This window comes from Sapajus apella, unplaced genomic scaffold (genome assembly GCF_009761245.1).
Source record: "Sapajus apella isolate SASKATOON/1434 unplaced genomic scaffold, GSC_monkey_1.0 scaffold6, whole genome shotgun sequence".
NCBI classification, from domain to species: Eukaryota; Metazoa; Chordata; class Mammalia; order Primates; family Cebidae; genus Sapajus; species Sapajus apella.
In genome coordinates this window covers 38,816,423-38,830,490 of record NW_022436946.1, presented here as the reverse complement: position 1 = coordinate 38,830,490, position 14,068 = coordinate 38,816,423, and the positions used below count along the sequence as shown (strand labels likewise).

Below are 14,068 nucleotides of genomic sequence, written 5' to 3'. Positions count from 1 at the left end.
CTCTGCCAGGGACTCTGTGGTAGGGCAAATTTTCTGAGATGGGGAAGTGGGTAGGGATAAGACAACTAGTATCTCAAATTCCTAGACATCAGATAAGTTGAAATGGACTTTCTGAGTTGGACTTTTTCAGGCTCTATCTCTTGAGTTGGAGGTTCGGACTCTGGAGGGAAGAAGGGTCAAATCATATCAGTTTATTCTCCTTATTCCAAAAACAGAATGGGATTTTGGTATGCGGCACATACAGCTTGGTTTATTAAAAATTAGAGTGGTTGCTGGGCGCAGTGGCTCACACCTGTAATCCCAACAGCTTGGGAGACCAAGTCAGGCAGATAACAAGGTTAGGAGTTCAAGACCAGCCTGGCCAACATAGTGAAACCTGGTCTCTACTAAAAATACAAAAAATTATCCGGGCATGGTGAGGCAGGAGAATCGCTTGAACCTGGGAGATGGAGGTTGCAGTGAGCCAAGATCAAGCCATTGCACTCCACCCCAGGTGAGAGAGCGAGACTCTGTCTCAAAAAAAATAAAATATTGGAGTGATCTGGCCAGGCACGGTGGCTCATGCCTGTAATCTTAGCACTTTGGAGCGCCAAGGCAGGTGGATCACTTGAGGCCAGGAGTTCAAGACCAGCCTAGCCAATATGGTGAAATCCCATCTGTACTAAAAATGTAAAAGTTAGCCGGGCATGGTGGGAGCACACATGTAATCCCAGCTACTCAGGAGGCTGAGGCAGGAGAACTGCTTGAAGCCAGGAGGCAAAGGCTGCAGTGAGCTGAGATTGCCCGCCACTGCATTCCAGCCTGGGCAACAAAGTGAGATTCTGTCTTTGAAAAAAAAAAAGAAAGGAAGGAAGAAAGAAAAGGAGTGGTCCAAGATCAGTGCATTGGTAGAAAAAAAAATTGGGGTGGGTGCTAAATGTTCCCAACTACTCCTGTAGCTTCTAGAATGATTGGAAGTTTTGAGTACCAACTAAAACCTGTGTCCAGATAACAGAAGACCTTCAGCTCCACATAAAAATATCAGATGGACAGATAGATAGATAGATAGAGTTAAAGACAGGTTCTTGCTCTGTCACCCAGGCTGGAATGCAGTAGACTGATCATAGCTCACTATAGCCTGGAACTTCTGTACTCAAGCTATCGATCAGCTTCATCCTCCCAAGTAGCTGGGATTACAAGCGCTTGCCACCATGCCCCAATAATTTTTTTTTTCCTTTTTAGTAGAGACTTGGTTTTGCTATGTTGCCCAAGCTGGTCTCAAACTCCTGGACTCAAGTGATCCTCCCATCTTGGCATCCCAAAGTGCTGGGATTACAGCTGTGAACCACCATGCCCAGCCCATATAAAAATATCCTGAAAGGGCCCAGTGCAGTGGTTCACGCCTGTAATCCCAGCACTTTGGAAGGCCGAGGTGGGCGGATCCTGAGGTCAGGAGTTCCAGACCAGCCGGATCAACATGGTGAAACCCCGTCTCTACTAAAATACAAAAATTAGCTGTGCGTCGCCCGCCTGTAATCCCAGCTATTCAGGAGTCTGAGGCAGGAGAATCGCTTGAACTCGGAGTCAGAAGTTGCAGTTAGCCGAGATCACGCCACTGCACTCCAGCCTGGGCGACAGAGTGACACCCCGTCTCTCTCTCTCTCTCTCCCTCTCTCTCCCTATATATATCTATATATCTATCTATCTCCTGAGAGGAGTGCATCCCATCCCCGCGACCGCCTGGCGGTCCTGTCCGGCCCCCGCGCCCGCCAGCCATAAGCTCCACGCAGCACAACAAGGACCCCTCGTACCGGCTGTCGGCTGAGGTCAAGAACCGCTCCTGTCCAAATACGACCCCCAGAAGGAGGCAGAGCTTCGCAGCTGGATCGAGGAACTCTCCAGCTTGTCCATCGGCCCCGACTTAGGGCCTGAAGGACGTGGTTATCTGATGCACACTCATGAACAAGCTACAGCCGGGCTCCGTCCTCAGGATCAACCGCTCCATGCAGAACTGGCACCAGCTAGAAAACCTCTCCAGCTTCATCAAGGCCATGGTCAGCTACGGCAAGAACCCCATGGACGCATTCGAGGCCAGCGACCTTTTGGAGAGTGGGAACCCGACGCAGGTGCAGGTGTCTCTTCTCGCCCTGACGGGGAAGGCCAAGACTCAGGGTCTGCAGCGCGGGGTGGACATTGGCGTCAAGTACCGGGAGAAGCAGGAGCAGAACTTCCACGACGCCGCCTTGAAGGCGGGCCAGTGAGTCACCGGGATCCAGATGGGCAACAACAAATGCACCAGCCAGTCAGGCATGACCGCCTCCGCCTACTGTGCAAGGAGGCATCTCTACGACCCCCCATGGACCACTGGACCATTAGCCTCCGGATGGATACAAACAAGTGTGCCAGTCAGGTGGGCATGACGGCTCCCGGGACCCGGGGGCACATCCACGACACCAAGCTGGGAACCGACAAGTGTGACAACTCCTCCATGTCCCTTGCAGATGGGCTACATGCAGGGTGCCAACCAGAGCGGCCAGGTCTTTGGCCTGGGCCGGCAGATGCATGATCCCAAGTACTGCCTGCAAGGCACAGTGGCTGGCCGGGATCCCTCCAGCAACTGCGGGAGGTCCCTGAATATCCCCCTTACTACCAGGAGGAGGGGGGTCACTGAGGCTCCCAGCACGCTCTCTCCTCACATCGTCTCCCCATCGGGGTTTTGGGTTTATCTGTTTTCATCTTTTTTTTTTTTTTTAACCTGTTCAGTGCTGCCAATCAACCGAGGGTCTGTGAGCTGCGGCGTTGGATCAGGCAGCAGGGCTTTGTTCCCCCTTGCCTTGGTCCTTCGCAGGACTGAGCCACCGGGCTGTAGGGGAAGGGGTCGAGGCTGTATCCGGATACGTGTAGGGTGAGGGTCTCTGCTGGCATGTCCAGGTTGTGGGGCGAGCTGTGCTGGGGAGAAAATACCTGGGCTTGGAGGGAGCTGGTCCCCAAAGGCTTCCGGTTGCCTGCCTCTTCCCCTTTTGTCAGCTGATCAGTTTGTGGTTTCTGTATCCGCAAAAATTTCAGGAAGTATTAACACAAGAAAAATACATTTTTTTTCCCCGAAGAACGAGGCAGGGACAGTGGAGATGGCGCTGGGAAATGAGTCCCCTGGGAAAGGGGACCTGGACACGATGCCAAATATCTCAGGCTCCCAAGTGGCTGGGTTTCCCTAGGACCCTCCTACCTGCCCCGGGCCGGGTGGGGAAAGTGAGGCCGGTACAAGGAAGTGGAATTCTGAGTTGTTCGGGCTAAGCCTGACCCTCTCCACTCTAACGGCTCCCTACCCCCAACCCCAACTGTGGCCTCAGTAGGTTTTTGTTATTGTTGTTGTTGTTGTTGTTGTCCAGGCTAGAGTGCAGTGGTCGATCTTGGCCTCTACCTCCTGGGCTGAAGCAACTCTCCTGCCTCAGCCTCCCAAGTAGCTGGGACTACAGGTGCTCCACCATGCCTAGCTAAGTTTTGCATTTTTAGTAGAGATGGGGTTTCACCATGTTGGTCAGGCTGGTCTCAAACTCCTGTCCTCCGGTGATCTTCCCGCCTTGGCCTCCCCAAGTGCTGGAATTACAAGCATGAGACACTGCGCCCAGCCCCTCAGTAGGTTTTAAGAAGCCCCCAGCCTGCCTTCTCCCCTTCTGGGCTGGCTAGCCATATTGCTCTGTCTCCCCTGGCCACGTGCCCTGCCAAGTACTGCACAGGGACACCCACCCAGAGTCCCTCCTCCATGAGACCATGCGAAATACAACTGTGGACCAAACACAATAAAACCCGTTTGTAAGAAGGAAAAAACCAATATCCTGAGAGAAAATATATTAATAGTCATAGTTTATTGTTCCAATTTTTCTAGTTTTTCTCCTTCTCAAATAAGAAGAGTGTAGAATAAGCCACGACCTGAAGTTAACTAATTATTTAATATTTTCATTCTATTGCCCTAATAATAATATCATTCTATGTGATTAAAAAAACACAGCACTTTGGGAGCAAATCACTTGAGGTCGGGAGTTTGAGACCAGTGTGGCCAACATGGTGAAACCCCGTCTCTACTAAAAATACAAAAATGAGCCAGGCATTGTGGCATGTACCCATAAGTTCCAGCTACTTGGGAGACTGAGGCAATAGAAGTGCTCGAACCTGGGAGGCGGAGCTTGCAGTGAGCCAAAATCGCACCATTGCACTCCAGCCTGAGCAACAGAGTGAGACTCCATCTCACAAAATAAAATAAAAATAGGCCGGGTACAGTGGCTCATGCCTGTAATCCCAGAACTTTGGGAGGCCAAGCTGGGTGGATCACCTGAGGTAAGGAGTTCGAGACCAGCCTGGCCAACATGGTGAAACCCCATCTTTACTAAAATTACAAAAATTAGCCAGGCATGGTGTTGGTATACGCCTGTGATCCCAGCTACTTGGGAGGCTGAGGCAGGAGAATCACTTGAACCTGGGAGGCTGAAGTTGTGGTGAGCCAAGATCATGCCACTGTACTTCAGCCTCTTGCTCTTGCAACAAAGTGAGACTCCATTGCAAAATAATAATAATAATAATAAATTAAATTAATTAAATTAAATGAAAAATAAAATAATAATTTTTACTCAAAATATTAAAGGTGTTGCTCCATTGTCTTTAAGCTTCCAACGTTGCTGTTGAGAAGTTCAATGCATTCTGATTCTTTAACCTTTTATGACCTATTAAAAATTTAAAAAAAATTTTTTTAAGACAGAGTCTCACTTTGTTGCTAATTTTTGTATTTTTAGTAGAGATGGGTTTCACAATGCTGGCCAGGCTAGTCTCGAACTCCTGACCTCAGATGATCTGCCCGCCTTGGCCTCCCAAAGTGCTGGGATTACAGGTGTGAGCCACTACACCTGGCCAGAAACTTATGTTCTTCTGTTCTGAAATTTTTTATTGTATTATTTCTTTGAAAATTACTTCCTTTCTTTTCATTTCTTGAACTCTTATTATCTGGATATGGGGACTTGTTAACTAATTTTCCTTTCATTTCTCTTCTGTTTTTCATCTCTGACTTGTCCAACTTTCTTGGAAAGTTCTTTAAATTTATCTCTCGCTTTAAAATTTCTGGTTTTTTTTTTTTTTGAGACAGAGTCTTGATCTGTCACCCAGGCTGGAGTGTAGTGGCATGATCATGACTCACCACAGCCTCAAACGTCTAGATTCAAGCAATCTTCTCTCCTCAGCCTTTAGAGTAGCTGGGACTACACGCAGGTGCCACCATGCTCTGCTAATTTTTTTTGCAATTTTGTAGAGATCCAATTTTTAAAAATCTCAGCAATCCTAGCTTTAATTTCCCAGCACTCTTTTTTGTTCTTTGAATTCTCCTTATTCATAGTATTCTGGTTTTGTGTGATTGTTCTGTTTGGTTTTTATGGATAGAGTTTTCTCTTATTTGGATGGAGTATAACTATCATCTTTTATCTTTGGAAGTTTACGTCTACTTCCTGCATTATTTCTGTTTCCTCTGATTTCCTTTTTTGCCTGTTTACTTTTTTTGTTTTTGAGACAGAGTCTTGTTTTGTTGCCCAGACTGGAGGGCAGTATTGAGATTTCAGCTCACTGCAACCTCCACCTCCCAGTTGAAGCAATTCTCCTGCCTCAGCCTCCTGAGTAGCTGGGATTACTAGCACGTACCATCACGCCTGGCTAATTTTTGTTTTTTTTTAGTAGAGATGGGGTTTATCATGTTGGTCAGGCTGGTCTCGAATGCCTGGCCTCAAGTGCTGCCCACCTTGGCCTCCCAAAGTGCTGGGATTACAGGCGTGAGCCACTGCACTTGGCCTATTTATTCGATTTCTCTTTTTTTTTTTTTTTTTTTGAGAATGAGTCTCTGTCACCCAGACTGGAATGCAGTGGCTCCATCTCGGTTCACTGCAACCTCCACCTCCAGAGCTCAAGCAGTTCTGCCTCAGCCTCCCAAGTAGCTGGGATTACAGGCACTTGACACTGTGCCTAGCTAACTTTTGTATTTTTAGTAGAGACAGGGTTTCACCATGTTGGCCAGGCTGGTCTTGAACTCCTGACCTCAGATGATCCACCCTCCTTGGCCTCCAAAGTGCTTGGATTACAGGCGTGAGCCACCACACCCAGCCTGACTATAGCTTCTACAGCTTTTTATAGCTGTAGCTCAAAGTCCCCAAACTCCCAATACTTCCCTAGTCTTTCTAGACCACTAATAGACAAAGGTAGAAAGTTAGGAGGTCCCACTAATCACTATCACAGGGGTCCCACCCCATGATTGGGGTCTCATCAATCACTATCTCAAAACATCTGTCAGATTAAAATTTAAAAGCTCATGTTTTCTGAGGACAAATATTTATGCAAATTCAGTTACTGAGTTTATTGCTCATGGTAAGTTTTTTAAATAAAACATTTATAATTTATTGGTCTTTGGGGGGAATTAGATGCACCATCACTATATTACAAATGAGCCATTAATTTTGTAGCTTTGTCGAACTAACTGGTTTACTTTCATGACACTGCTGAGGAATCAGTTCTTTCTGTAGAGGTTAAAAAAGGGCCTTTTGAGAAGTGTGCAAGTTCCTTTTGTATATTTACAAAAGCTTTATGTACTCTGCTAATTTTTTCATCATTTACAATGTTCATCTTCTTAAAATTAGTGGTAACTCAGGCTGGGGGTGGTGCCTCATGCCTATAATCCCAGCACTTTGGGAGGCCAATGTGGGCAGATCACCTGAGGTCAGGAGTTCAAGACCAACCTGGCCGCCATGGTGAAACCCCATCTCTATTAAAAATACACAATTAGATGGGCATGGTAGTGCATACCTGTTCCTAGCTACTTGGGCGGCTGGGGCAAGAGAATTGCTTGAACCCGGGAGGCAGAGGTTGTAGTGAGCCGAGATTACGCCATTGCACTCTAGCCTGGGCAACAAGAGTGAAACGGCATCTCAAAAAATATATATATATATTAGTGGCAACTGGGTTTTGCTTTGTTTTTGGCCTTTATGTTTTTTTGTCTGGCTGTGTGAAACACATTCCTGGGGACTTCTGCCCTCTTCATTTGTTCTTGGCCATTGTCTCTCACCAGGCCTTCAAGGAGCTATAGTCAATAAATAATTTTGTGAACTCTAACTAGCATGACCCATAGACCCAGCAAGAGGGGCCCCTGCCCTTAACCCGGCATGTCACAAACCCCAAAATGTATTTATTAAATAACACACAGACACCTTTGTTACTTGGAATTCAGCATACAGGCTGGCATTGTATGACTTACAAACTTAAATATCCACTCCAGACCCCAGGGAAACACTTCACATCACTTGCTCTATGTCTACAAAACAAAAGGCAACCAAATACAAATGCCATAAAGCTTAATGGTTTCTGCTGCTGTCGAAGTAGGAGAAAGACCTTGCTTTGGAATGTGAGGAGGATTCTGAACAGCAGAAACAGATAAGAGAAAAGGCAAAATAATTAGCTTGTCAAATTCTTTCTCTCAGTGTGAATGCAATAGCTTTTGGCCTAATAGAGTATCTTTTCCTAGTGTCAAGCATGTTCTTGCTTCTCTTAGGACACCAGACATACTCACAAATTAGGGTGAAATTTCAGATAGGTAGCTGAGGAACATTTTGCAAAACTGAGCACTTTTATATTATTGCTATCAATAAAGTGTGATATTGATTCTTTACATTTGTAGCAAAAGGGACATGGAATGTTAGAATTGCAGATTTTTTTTTTTTTTTTTTTTTTTTGAGTCTCTGTTGCCCAGGTCGGAGTGTAGTGGCACAATCTCGGCTCACTGCAACCTCTCCCTCCTGGGTTAAAACTATTTTCCAGCCTCAGCCTCCTGAGTAGCTGGGATTACAGGTGCCTGCCACCACGCCCAGCTAATTTTTGTATTTTCAGTAGAGATGAGGCTTTACCTTGTTGGCTAGGCTGATCCTGAACTCCTGACCTCAGTTGATCTGCCTACATTGGCTTCCCAAAGTGCTGGGATTATAGGGGTGAGCTGCCACGCCTGGTTTTCATTACATTTTCAAAAAAATAAATTAAAGAACTTTAGCCTTATCTACATAATTTTAATTTTAAGTTTTGTTATTAAACTTTAATTCATGGCCAGGCATGGTGGCTCACGCCTGTAATCCAAGCACTTTGGAGGCCAAGGCGGGCGGATCACCTGAGGTTGGGAGTTCAAGACCAGCCTGACCAACATGGTGAAACCCCGCCTTAAAAAAATGAAATATGGACTGAGTGCCAGAACTTAAAGAAAAAAAATAAAATAATAAAATAAAATAAAAATAAATAAATAAATTTTAGTTCATTTATTATTTTAAAGTTTTAATAATCATCATAGTTTTTATGATTAATCATTAATTAATCATAATTAATCTGAAAATAATTCCGTGATTATTTTACAATTTCTGTAACAAAATGTAAATGTATTATACAATGTAAATGTAACGTTTTGTTTACATTCGCTTCAATTCATAGTTATATACTGTAGGGGAAAGGGGAGGGCTTCCACTTGGCCTTCTGAAGGTTCACTGAAAATCACTGTCATAAGGCAGTTTAATAGAACAGGCATACAAATGTACTTAACAATTACACGATGAGCACCTGAGGAAAATCACAGAGTGATTGCCCACCCTCATTGTAGTTCAGAAGCTTATAGACCATGCTAGCAAAACAGGTTGTAGAAGTAGGGAGAAGAATTCTGATACTAGGGAGAATGAATGGATTAGGGAACAGAGATTAAATTGTATATTATCCTGTGAAAAGTTCTGTTCTGGTGTAGTTACATTCTTGGTCTTCTAGGGAGGAAAAAAATGTTTTTTTTTTTGATGGTCTAGATCTCAGGAAGATAAAGGAACTCCAATTTTACAGAGAGTGGGTGTAGGGAGGGGTGTAAGTCAGAGAGACCTTGAGTCTTCCTCAGTTCACCAAGCCATATATGGTGGTATTGGTTTCTGAGCTCCAACAACACTTTCATTTTCATTTTCTTTTTTTTTTTCAGACGGAGTTTCACTCACGTTACCCAGGCTGGAGTGCAATGGCGCGATCTCGGCTCACCGCAACCTCCGCCTCCTGGGTTCAGGCAATTCTCCTGCCTCAGCCTCCTGAGTAGCCGGGATTACAGGCACGCACCACCATGCCCAGCTAATTTTTTGTATTTTTAGTAGAGACGGGGTTTCACCATGTTGACCAGGATGGTCTCGATCTCTTGACCTCGTGATCCACCCGCCTCAGCCTCCCAAAGTGCTGGGATTACAGGCTTGAGCCACCGCGCCCGGCCCATTTTCATTTTCTTTCTTTCTTTTTTTTTTTTGAGACGGAGTTTTGCCCTTGTCGCTCAGGCTGGAGTGTGATGCTGCAATCTCAGCTCACTGCAACCTCCGCCTCCCCGGTTCAAGCCGTTTTCCTGCCTCAGCCTCCCAAGTAGCTGGGATTATAGGCCCCTGCCACCCTGCCCAGCTAATTTTTTTGTATTTTTAGTACAGATAGGGTTTCACCATTTTTGTCAGATTGAACTCCTGACCTCAGGTGATCCACCCGCCTCGGCCTCCCAAAGTGTTGGGATTGTAGGTGTGAGCCACCATGGCCAGCCTCCAACAACACTTTCTAAACAATTACTTTTTGCTTTCCTTTTTTTAGAGACAGTCTTGTTCTCTTGCACAGGCTGAGAACAGTGAACTCATGGCTGCTCTTGAGTACAGTGGCTCAATCATAGCTCACTGTAACCTCAAATTCCTAGGTTCTGAGCAATCCTCCTGCCTCAGCCTCCCAAGTAGCTGGGATGAGCCACAGTGCCAGCCCAATTACTTTTTAATCATTTAACTAACAGAATAAGCATAGTTGAGATTGTAACATAAAAAGTAAATATAGGCTAGTTGTGGTGGCTCATGCCTGTAATCCCAGCACTTTGAGAGGCTGAGAGGGAGGATCGCTTGAGGTCAGTAGCTCAAGACCAGCCTGGCCAACATGGCAAAACCCCATCTCTACTAAACATACAAAAATTAGCGAGGCATGTTGGCTGGTGCCTGTAGTCCCAGCTACTCCAGAAGCTGAAGCTAGAGAATTGCTTGAATCCGGGAGGAAGAGGTTGCAGTGAGCCAAGATTGTGCCACTGCACTCCAGCCTGGGCAACAGAGTGAGACTCTGACTCAAAAAAAAAAAAAAAAAAAAAAAGTAAATACAAAAGTAAAATTCCAAAAACAATTAAAAAAATTCAAAAGAAAAAATAAATTTAAAAACATTCATAGAGATTGTCTGGTTAAATACTTTAAAGCAGAAATAATGAAAGTGTTCATGAACCACATAAAATTTGCAAACAGCACTTACAAATTCTTTGCTTACCGAATATTTAATTACGGATGAAAATGAGTAATTGCTGATGGAAAATTACATTGGCATATTTTGCCAGGACAATGGTCAACCACACTGCTTATAAATGGCCTTGTCCATTTCCATTAGGTTCATTGTTCATCTTTTCTTATTTATTGTTTGTTTATAGAGACGGGATCTGGCTATGTTGACCAGGCTGGCCCTGATCTCCTGGCCTCAACTGACCGTTCTGCCTTGGTCTCCCAAACTGCTGGGATTACAGGTGTGAGCCACCACACCTGGCCTGTCTTTTCTCATTTTTAATCATATATCTGCTGTTAAATATTTATTTCATCCTAGGAAACATTATCACTAAGTGTGTTATATTCCGAGCCTCTTATTCTCTCCTGTTAGTTTCACTTTCTTCTGTTACTTGTCTTTCACTTATGTCTGATAAACTGAAATACAGTACTGAACGTTGAGGAGAGTCATATCAAATAAAATTTTATTTTCACTTCTGGTATATCTCTTCTATCCACACTAGTTACACCAAAGAAGACAAACAGCTTTTGGGACAGGTTATATATAGGCACTTTTGTTTCACAGTTTAATTTAAAACTTAAATTAATGTAATTCAATGTAATCTGAGGCATTACAGTGTTGTTTCTTTCTTCATTACTTTTGCTTCTGTTTCTTCTGTATTTTGCAGTAACAATACCATATCTTTACATGGTGTTTTACAATTTCTAAAACACTTTTCTCACTTATAATCTTTGAAGTCCAACAACAGCCTTGGGCAGTAAAACTTGCACTGACATTAGAGAAAACCATGTTTTCTTTTTCTTTCTTCTTTAAATAGAGATGGCGGTCTCACTATGTTGCCCAGGCTGGTCTAGAACTCCTAGGCTTAACGCAGTCCTCTATTCTTTGCCTACCAAAGGGATGAAATTACAGGCATTAGCCACTGTGCCTGGCAAAGAAAACCATGTTTTCAACACCATCAGTGTGACAGATTTGTAAAACCAGAGGCATACTAGTAAACGTTTAATAATCAGTAAATATTTAACAATTACCTAGCTGAGGATATGGAGAACCCTGATTATAGAGTTTGCCGATTTCACTGACCTAAATACTCACAGCATTGCTAGTTTCAAACCACCACTGGGATGTCAACTCACTAACAAAATTTCTGAGAATGTAACAATTAGCTCTCACAAAGCGGAGGAAGCCAGTTCTAGCACACTTCTTCACCACTTTAAATTGAATCTAAGGCCAGGTGTAGTGGCTCATGCTTGTAATGCCAGCTCCTTGGGAGGTCGAAGTGGGCAGATCATCAGCCCAGGAGTTCAAGACCAGCCTAGGGAACATGGTGAAACCAGGTGTCTACTAAAAATACAAAAATTAACCAGGCATGGTGGCGCTTGCCTGTAGTCCCAGCTATTTGGGAGGCTGAGGTGGGAGAATCACTTGAGCCCGGGAAAGTCGAGGCTGCAGTGAGTTGAGATGGAGCCACTGCACCCCAGCTTGGGTGACAGAGTGAGACTCTGTCTCAAAACAAAAACAATAACAAAACAAAACAAAAAAGTTTCCACATCTTGTTTTTATAAGAAAAGTAGTTTTTGTCCCTTTCTTTTTTTCTTCTTCCAGGCTAGTCTGTGGACAGATTAAGCCAGCTTTAACAATGAGAATAAAGATTTTACTCTATGGTCAAAATGGGTTAGAAGGGGGCCAGGCATGGTGGCTCATGCCTGTAATCCTAGAACTTTGAGAGGCCGAGGTGGGTGGATCACCTGAGGTCAGGAGTTCAAGACCAGCCTGGCCATCATGGTGAAACCCCCATCTTAAAAAAAAAAAAAAGGGTTACAAGGAACCTGGTTCCCTGAATGATCTCATGGAACAGAGCTGCCCACTTAGCCCTAAACTACTTGCCTACCTTTGTACTGTTATGTGAGAGAGAAATAAACCTTAATCTTTGAGTTACTGTATTTGGAGATCTCTTTGCTATAGTAGCTTAGTGACCTCTCAGAAGAGGCAACATTTAAGCTAAGATCTAAATGACAAGAATGAACAAGCCATACCAAGAGGAGAGAAAGAGCATTTCAGATAAATGAAAATGACCTAAAGGGAAACAGGTAAGAATGGCTAGAGTACAGAAAGTGAATGGTAGAGATAACGTTGAAGGAGAATTAATTCAGGACCAAATCACTTAGGGATTTGAAGGCCAGGGTAAGAAATTTTGATTTTAAGTGTAACGAGAAACCATTGGAGAATTTTAATAAGTGTCATAATTGGACTTATATTTTAAAAACATCATTCTATCTTGGGCTACGGAGACACTCAAACAAACAAAATCACTCTAGCTGTTCTGTGTTAAATCAAGTGAGGTGGCAAAGTGAAGACAAAGACTACTATAGTTAGAAAGCTACTGCAGAAGTCCAGGGGAGCTAATTTTACGCTCTGAACTAGGGTGATGGTAGAAGTAAAGACAGAACAAATTCTTGAAATGTTTTAGAAATCTCAGCACAGCTAATGATAAGTTGGATGTAGGACAATGCAGGAAAGAGTGGAATCGTTGATGATTTTGAGTTTAAGCAACTACTATTTAATGAAGTGATTTGTTGTGTAAAGGGTGGACCATAAAGAGGTAAGAAAAGATAAGAGTAGAGACAGAGAGGTCAGCGGGAAGCTTGAGTTGAGGATAGCTGGGTTTTTGTTAGTTTTTTTTTGCGTTTGTGGGGAGGAGGCAGATTGTGCTGTGAAAAAGAACAGCTCTTTTCTAATAATAGTAGCTTCTATATGCTTGTTAGGCATTCAAATAGTGAGGCAAGTCTCTCAAAGGACTGAAATTCAAGGATGATGTCTGGGCTGGAGATATAAATTTGAAAGTCATTAATATTACAGGTGGGTCATAAAGCCATGGACTGGATGAGGTAGGTCACCTAGGGAGAAAATGTATATAGAAGAGAGGAGTAGCCAAGAGCACTGCAGCATTGGGAAGAAAATTCAGATGTCCAAGGAAAACCAAAAAAAAGAAAGATGTCAGAAAAGCCTGGAGACTCATTTCCAGAAGGAAGGCATAGTTAATTGTGTCACAAGCTATTGAAAGATTGAGTAAATGGGGATTGAGACCGTTCATTGGTCTCAGTGGCTTTGGCAACCACTGGCTTTGGCAAGAAGTGGGCCTTGAGAAGTGCCATTTCAGTCAAGTGCAAGGAATAAATACCAATTTGGAGAATTTGAAGGAGAGATAAAGAGGCAGAGACCATGAGTATAAACATGTCTTTACATCTTTTAGGGAGTTTTGCTGTTAAGAGAAGCAGAGAAATTGGGTGACAGCTGAAGGTAGAAGTGGGGTCAAGTAAGGATTTTTAAAAATTTGAGTAAGATCTTAATAGGAATGATTACTGAAGAGAATAAAGGGAAGGGGTACAATCAGAGATAACTTAAGAAGGTCTAGAGGATGGAAGTCCTTTAAGTGTTTTATGTGTGCAAAGTGCGATGTCCAATGAGCCATTTTTTAAAAACTGGAAATGTGGGGAAAAAAATGGTCACTCTTGATATAAATGAGGCTGAGAAAGGAAATCAGTTTAGAAATAATGATAAATGTATTTCGGACATATTGAGTTCAGGAAAATATTCAAGCAAAGATTAACCAACTTAGTACAAGGGATTTTAATTTTTATTATTTCTACAATCTGAAGAGAAACCAGAGTATACTAGGAATTTTGAGCTTCAAGATAACAAGAAAAATGATATATTTTACAAA

The 14,068-nt window shown here is 43.6% G+C and overlaps 1 pseudogene; it reads left to right on the top strand.

Annotated features, from left to right (window-relative positions):
• The first annotated feature begins 38 nt into the window (after window positions 1-38).
• Window positions 39-3,421, top strand: LOC116549098 (annotated as a pseudogene).
• Window positions 3,422-14,068: the final 10,647 nt, after the last annotated feature.